Genomic DNA, 8781 nt, shown 5'->3' with positions numbered 1-8781 from the left:
TTTAACGCCAGGCTTGCTGCCATTATGGGCGTTGAACGCCAAGTGAAGGCTTCTTCACTAGCGTTCAACGCCTTCCCATTCTCCTCCAATTCGGCCTCATCCTCCATGGTTATGGCCTTGTACTCTTCTCTGGGATTAACCTCAGTATTACTAAAAAGAGTTTCAGGAGAAATCTCAGGGATCCTCTTGCTCAGTTGACCAACTTGCACCTCCAAGTTTCTAATGGAGGACCTTGTTTCATTAATAAAATTATGAGTGGTCTTAGAGAGGCTGAAAACTAGAGTATCTAAGTCAGAAATGCTCTGCTTAGAGGTTTCCATATTCCCTTGAGAAGATGGGAATGGTGGTCTATTATTGAACCTATTCTGGTTCCTACCACCTTGATTGTTATTTAAACCTTGTTAAGGTTTCTGTTGATCCTTCCTGAGAGGTTAGGATTATTTCTCCATAAAGGATCGTAGGTGTTTTCATAGGGTTCTCCCATGTAATTCACCTCCTCCATAGTAGGTTGATCAGGATCATAAGCTTCTTCTTCAAGAGAAGCTTCCTGATTACTGCCAGCTGCAGTTTGCATCCCAGTGAGATGTTGAGAAATCATGTTGACCTGTTGGGTCAAGATCTTATTCTGAGCCAAGATGGCATTCAGAGTCTCAAATTTATGAACTCCTTTCTTCTGAGAGATTCCATGGTTAACAGGATTCCTCTCAGAAGTGTATATGAATTGGTTGTTTGTAACCATCTCAATGAGTTCTCTAGCTTCTGCAGGTGTTTTCTTCAAGTGGAGAGACCCACCTGCAGAGCTATCCAAGGAAATCTTGGATATCTCAAACAAGTCATCATAGAACACGCCTATGATGGACCATTCTGAGAGCATGTCAGGAGGACATCTCCTGATAAACTGCTTGTATCTTTTCCAAGCTTCATAGAGGGATTCACCTTCTCTTTGTTTGAAGGTTTGAACTTTCACTCTAATTTTACTCATCCTTTGAGGAGGAAAGAACTTAGCCAGAAAAGCATTTACAAGCTTTTCCCAAGAGTCAAGACTCTCTCTTGGTTGGGCAACCAACCAAAACTTAGCTCTGTCTCTTAAAGTAAAGGAAAAGAGCATCAGCTTGTAAACTTCAGGATTAACTCCGTTAATCTTTACAGTATCATAAATCTGTAAAAAACTTGCCAAGAACTGATGTGGATCTTCCATTGGAAGTCCATGAAATTTACAGTTCTGCTGCAGAAGAGAGACTAACTGAGGCTTAAGCTCAAAATTGTTAGCTCCAATGGCAGGTACAGAGATGCTTCTACCATAAAAGTCAGAGGTAGGCATGGTGAAGTCACCAAGGACCTTTCTGGGCTCCTCTTGTGGTTCGGTCATGTCCTCCGGTTCTTGTTTAAAACTTTCTGAAAGGTCTCTTTTGGAGTGTTGTGCTTTAGCTAGTTGTAAATGCCTCATTAGAGTCTTCTCAGGTTCAGGATCAGGAGTCAAGAGGGGTTCTTTATCCCTGTTCCTGGTCATAAACAAGAAGAAAAGAAAAAGAAGAAGAGAGACTATGCCAATAGACAAGAAGCTCCTCCTTAAATTCAAAAGTAAAGAAAGAAGAAGAAGATAAAAAATAAAAATAAAAATAAATAAAATAAGTAGAGAAAAAATACCTTGAAAATAGCAGATAAGAGTAAATAAAAGAAGATAGAATAAAAGAGAAGAGAAAAGAAGAAAGCTTCTTGTGCCAGTTGGCAAGAAGCTCCAAGTAAGATGTGAAGAAGAAAGAAAAGAAGATAAAGAATTGTAGGTAGAAGAAGAAATAGGGATAGGAGAGTTTGAATAATACAGATGAGAAGAGAAGAAGTATAAATAGAAAAAGTAAATAAGAATTAAAATATTTGTTTATTTTTATTTATTTAATTATTCTTGAAAATTAGGTTATTAATTTAAAAGAAATTTAAAATTTAAATGTTAATTTTCGAAAAATAGAAGGGAGAGAAGAGAGAGTAATTTTTAAAAATTAAGAGTTAGTTAGGTGATTTTGAAAAAGAAGAGAGAGAGAAGAAGATATTATTTTCAAAAATTAAAGAGGGAAGAGTTAGTTAGGGGTTTTTGAAAAATAAGAGAGAGAAGATGAGAAGTGGTTTTCGGAAATTAAGAAGAGAGAGTTAGTTAGGTGGTTTTGAAAATGATAAGAGAGAAGATAAGATATTAATTAAGAAAAGATAAAAATAAAAATAAAATTAAAAGATAAGATGAGAAAAGATTTGAATTTTAAAAATAAGATAAGATAAGAAATTAAAAAGTTTTGAAAAAGATATGATTTGAATTTTGAAAAAGATAAGATAAGATTTTTAAATTTTGAAAAAGATATGATAAGTTTTGAAAAAGATATGATATTTAATTTTGAAAATTTTGATTTTTGAAAACTTGACAACTAAGATATGATAAGATAAAATTTTAAAATCAAAATATGAATTTTTAAATGAAATTTTCGAAAATTATGTTAAAATTAGTTAGAAAAGATATTTTTTTGATTTTTTGAATTTTATGATGAAAGAGAAAAACACAAAAAAGACACAAGACTTAAAATTTTTAGATCTAGCACCCTTGTTTTTCAAAAATTTTTGGAGGAAAACACAAAGGGACACCAAACTTAAAAATTTTAAGATCAAGACACATACAAGACTCAAGAACACCTTGAAGATTCACAAGATCACAAAGAACAAAATTTAAAGACTCAAAAAATACAAGAACATAAAAAGAATACCAAACTTAAAATTTTTAGAAAACTGAAACAAAATTGTCAAAAAACAAAAGAAAATTAACAAGAAAATACCAAACTTAAAAATTGACACAAGATTTAACCAAAAAAAAATTATTTTTAAAAATTTTTAGAAAACAGGACTCAAGAAAAACAAAAAACTCAACAAGAACATCAATACTGCAAACAGAAAGCTGAGGATGCCAAAAATAAACTATATGAAAAAAGGTTTTTGAAAAGTTTTAAAATTTTTGTAATTGAAAAGCATGAACATGCAGGACTCAAACCAAGAACAAGAATTGAACAAAGAAAAGAAAAATATTTTTGAAAAAGACTTTTAAAAATTTTCGAAAATTAAGAAAAAAAAAACAAAAACAAAAGGCTCAAACAAAAATAAAAATTATCTGATCTAGGGGAGCAAGACAATCCGTCAGTATGTCCAAACACAACAATCCCCGGCAATGGCGCCAAAAACTTAGTGTGCGTGTAAGCAAACCCCCACACTATTCGTACAGCAGCAGTACCAGCAGGTGCACTGGATCGTCCAAGTAATACCTGAGGGAGTCAGGGTTGATCCCACGAGGATTGTGGCTTGAAGCAAGCAATGGTTGTTTGCCAGGTCTTAGTCAGGCAGAATCAGAGAGTTTATGTAAACCTTGAATGATTATAAGTCATATATCAAATATTTGGATGTTAAGTAGAAATAAGGATAGGAATAGAGTTGAGAGTCGGAGTTGCTTTGTCTTTTTGAACGAACTCTGGTATTACTGTCTTCCTTGCTTGTGAATGATCTTCTTCAATGGCAGGCTGTAAGTGATCAAATCCATTGCCCGTGGTCATTGATCTCCTCTGCTACAAGTCAAACGTCATTGCCTGTGGTCATTCAATCTGACGGAGGGTGAAGCTCTAGTAAGTCAATCTCTTGGCGATCCTACTCAAAATGCCACAGACAAGGTCGAATCTTCTAGATCAGAGAACGCTGCTTCTTTGGATTCTAGCCTATACCACGGAGACCCTAATCTCCTCGGAAATCGGCTGAACTGGTGTCTCGAGAAGTCCCCAACAAAGTCGTGGATTAACCGTCTGAGAGATGTATACACATAGCTGTTGGCTCGTGCTTTCCGGCCAAGTATTCACACGAACCCAAGTAGATGCGGGTGTTTGTCAGGCATGTTTATCTTAATGTGATGAACAGAGCTAATTGGTTAGATCATCCTATTCACCACGATGAAGATCGAATATACATCTTAGAGATAGATCAAACACAGATCGAAGAAGAAACAGTAATACTTTTATTAATTCATAGGACTCAGCAGGACTCCTCCCCTAAACCTAGGAGGTTTAGAAACTCATACTAAAGTAAAATACAAGTGAAAAACGAAATAATACTGAATGGTAGTATGTTGTTCGAATGATTATGTAAAATATACTTTAAATACTAAACAGATGACTAGTAAGGGTAAAATAGTCTATTTAGTACTAAAATCCACTTTTGGGGCCCACTTAGTGAGTGTTTGGGCTGAGCTTTGATGAGATCCACGTCCTTTGTGGTCTCTTGGGAGTGGAACACCAGCGAGGGGGTCCTCTTTGGGTGTTTGTACATTGGTCTCTGCTCTTTGGGCGCTGGACGCCTGGAAGGGGGCAGGAAGCTGGCATTGGACGTCCGTTTTGGGCCTTCTAATCTGAAGCAAAGTATGGACTATTATATATTTCTGGAAGACTCTGGAAGTCAGCTTTCCATAGCCGTTGAGAGCGCTCCATTTGGACTTCTGTAGCTCCAGAAAAGCTCTTTTGAATACAAGTATGTCAGATCTAGACAGCATCTGTAGTGCTTTTTCTGTCTCTGAATCAGACTTCTGCTCCAGCTCCTCAATTTCAGCCAAAAATTACCTGTGTTGAGTTAAGAAATTAACTAACATAATTGATGATGACAAACATTAGATTACGGCTAATTAACCAATCAGTTTTGATTATTTTGGTGTTGTGTTGCAGGCCTGATGAGCGGATAATTTATACGCTTTTTGACATTGTTTTTAGTATGTTTTTAGTAGGATCTAGTTACTTTTAGGGATGTTTTCATTAGTTTTTATGTTAAATTTACATTTCTGGACTTTACTATGAGTTTGTGTGTTTTTCTGTAATTTCAGGTATTTTCTGGCTGAAATTGAGGGACTTGAGCAAAAATCAGATTCAGAGATTGAAGAAGGACTGCTGATGCTGTTGGATTCTGACCTCCCTGCACTCAAAGTGGATTTTCTGGAGCTACAGAACTCGAAATGGCGCGCTTCCAATTGCGTTGGAAAGTAGACATCCAGGGCTTTCCAGCAATATATAATAGTCTATACTTTGGCCAAGAATTGACGATGTAAACTGGCGTTCAACGCCAGCCCTCTGCCCAAATCTGGCGTCCAGCGCCAGAAAAGGATCCAAAACCAGAGTTGAACGCCCGAACTGGCACAGAAACTGGTGTTCAACTCCACAAATGGCCTCTGCACGTGCAACACTCAGGTTCAGCCCAAACACACACCAAGTGGGCCCCGGAAGTGGATTTATGCATCAATTACTTACTCATGTAAACCCTAGTAGCTAGTTTATTATAAATAGGACCTTTTACTCATGATAGGGTGCGTGAGCATATTATTCACTAAGAGGATAAGATGAAGCCATTGGCAAGGGTGATGCCTCCAGACGATTAGCCGTGCAAGATAGCAGGAAAGCAGAGGTTCAGAGGAACGAAAAGCATCTCCATTCGCTTATCTAAAATTTCTACCAATGATTTACATAAGTATCTCTATCCCTATTTTATTATATTAAATTCGAAAACATCATTATCCATTTATATCTGCCTAACTGAGATTTGCAAGGTGACCATAGCTTGCTTCATACCAACAATCTCCGTGGGATTCGACCCTTACTCACGTAAGGTATTACTTGGACGACCCAGTGCACTTGCTGGTTAGTTGTATCGAAGTTGTGACAAATTATGAATGTGTAATCACGATTACGCGTACCAAGTTGCTCACGTGCCAGAAATAGTTTGAGCCTGGACATCACAATTTCGTGCACCAAATTTTTGGCGCCGTTGCCGGGAATTGTTTGAGTTTGGACAACGGACGGCTCATCTTGTTGCTCAGATTAGGTAATTTTCTTTTCGTTTTGTTTTCAAAAATATTTTCAACAATTGTCCCATTTGTTTTCGAAAAAAAAATGTGTTTTCAAAAATTGTATTCAAGATTTTTTGAATTCTAGTGTTTCATGAAGCATGTGAAGCCTGGCTGGCTGTAAAGCCATGTCTAAATTCTTTTGGACTGAGGCTTCCAAACCATCAGAGGTAAGTTACATACTTGATAAATGATGAGCAGCAATTTGTTATCAAGATCAATATACTCTGGTGTTAAATGCTGAAGCTTGGCTGGCCATTGGCCATGTCTAGTGTTTTGGACTGGAGCTTTCTTTGAAAGCTTGGCTGGCTAGTGAGCCATGTCTAATTCCTGGACTGAAGCTTTAGACTAAGAATGCAAGATTTCTGGAATTCATATTAAAAATTTTGGAATCCTTATTTTCCTTTTTCATATAATTTTCGAAAAATATAAAATAAAAATAAAAAAAATTAGAAAATCATAAAAATCAAAAATATTTTTCTGTTTCTTGTTTGAGTCTTGAGTCATATCATAAGTTTGGTGTCACTTGCATATGCATCTTGCATTTTTTCGAAAATATCATGCATTCATAGTGTTCTTCATGATCTTCAAGTTGTTCTTGGTAAGTCTTCTTGTTTGATCTTGATGAATTTTTGTTTTGTGCCTTTTCATGTTTATCATATGCATTCTTGAATTCTTAGTGCGTAAGCATTAAAGAATTCTAAGTTTGGTGTCTTGCATGTTTTCTTTGCATTAAAAATTTTTCAAAAATATGTTCTTGATGTTCATCATGACATTCATAGTGTTCTTGATGTTCAAAAATATCTTTCCCTTTTTCTCTCATCAAATTCGAAAATTTGAGTTGACTTTTTCAAAAAATTTTAAAAATCAAGTTGTTTCTTATGAGTCAAATCAAATTTTCAATTTGAAAATCTTATCTTTTTCAAAATCTTTTTCAAAAATTGTATTCAAGATTTTTAAGAATGAATTCTAGTGTTTCATGAAGCATGTGAAGCCTGGCTGGCTGTAAAGCCATGTCTAAATTCTTTTGGACTGAGGCTTCCAAACCATCAGAGGTAAGTTACATACTTGATAAATGATGAGCAGCAATTTGTTATCAAGATCAATATACTCTGGTGTTAAATGCTGAAGCTTGGCTGGCCATTGGCCATGTCTAGTGTTTTGGACTGGAGCTTTCTTTGAAAGCTTGGCTGGCTAGTGAGCCATGTCTAATTCCTGGACTGAAGCTTTAGACTAAGAATGCAAGATTCCTGGAATTCATATTAAAAATTTTGGAATCCTTATTTTCCTTTTTCATATAATTTTCGAAAAATATAAAATAAAAGTAAAAAAAATTAGAAAATCATAAAAATCAAAAATATTTTTCTGTTTCTTGTTTGAGTCTTGAGTCATATCATAAGTTTGGTGTCACTTGCATATGCATCTTGCATTTTTTCGAAAATATCATGCAATCATAGTGTTCTTCATGATCTTCAAGTTGTTCTTGGTAAGTCTTCTTGTTTGATCTTGATGATTTTTTGTTTTGTGTCTTTTCATGTTTATCATATGCATTCTTGAATTCTTAGTGCGTAAGAATTAAAGAATTCTAAGTTTGGTGTCCTGCATGTTTTCTTTGCATTAAAAGTTTTTCAAAATTGTGTCTATGATGTTCATCTTGGCATTCAAAGTGTTCTTGGTGTTCATCTTGACATTCATAGCATTCTTGCATGCATCACATGTTTTGATCTAAAAATTTCACGCATTGCATAATTTTCATGTTTTTCATAAAAGTTTCAAAAATCAAAAAAATATCTTTCCCTTTTTCTCTCATCAAATTCGAAAATTTGAGTTGACTTTTTCAAAAATTTTTAAAAATCAAGTTGTTTCTTATGAGTCAAATCAAATTTTCAATTTGAAAATCTTATCTTTTTCAAAATCTTTTTCAAAAATCAAATCTTTTTCAAAAATCTTTTTCTTATTTTTTATACCAAATTTTCGAAAATAACATAATCAATTTATGTTTTGATTCAAAAATTTGAAGTTTGTTACTTGCTTGTTAAGAAAGATTCAAACTTTGAGTTCTAGAATCATATCTTGTGATTTCTTGTGAATCAAGTCATTAATTGAGATTTTTAAGATAAAATCTTTTTTCAAAACTAATTTCTATCATATCTTTTCAAAAATATCTTCTCATCTTATCTTTTTCAAAAAAAATATCTTTTCAAAATATCTTTCCTAACCTCCTAACTACCTTTTCAAAATTGGTTTTCAAAAATTGTTTCAACTAACTAACTAACTTTTTGTTTGTTTCTTAACTTTTTCAAAACCACCTAACTAATTCTCCCTTTCTAATTTTCGAAAATACCTCCCCCTTTTTCAAAAATTTCTTTTTAATTAACTAATTATTTTTATTTTTTATTTTTGATTTCAAAAATTTTCGAAAAATTACTGACATTTTTCAAAAACCATTTTCGAAAATCACTAACTCTTTTTCAAAATAATTTTCGAAAATTATCCCTCCCCCATCTCATTCTATTTATTCATTCATATCCTAACATCTCATCTCACCTCTCTTCCATCCTCACAGTTGTGTTTCTTCCATTATATTACATTCTTTGTCTCCTCCTCTTCTTCCACTCACACAGGAATCCCTATACTGTGGTATAAAGGATCTCCATTATTATTATTATTTTTCTGTGCCTTCTTCTTTGTCATATGAGCAGGAGCAAAGATAAGAACATTCTTGTGGAAGCAGATCCAGAACCTGAAAGGACTCTAAATAGAAAATTAAGAGAAGCCAAAATACAACAATCCAGAGATAACCTTTCAGAAATTTTCGAACAGGAAAAGGAGATGGCAGCCGAAAATAATAATAATGTAAGGAAGATGCTTGGTGACTT

The sequence above is a fragment of the Arachis ipaensis genome, chromosome B09 (assembly GCF_000816755.2).
Source record: "Arachis ipaensis cultivar K30076 chromosome B09, Araip1.1, whole genome shotgun sequence".
In the NCBI taxonomy this organism is placed as follows: Eukaryota; Viridiplantae; Streptophyta; class Magnoliopsida; order Fabales; family Fabaceae; genus Arachis; species Arachis ipaensis.
Note: the sequence above shows the minus strand (reverse complement) of the source record.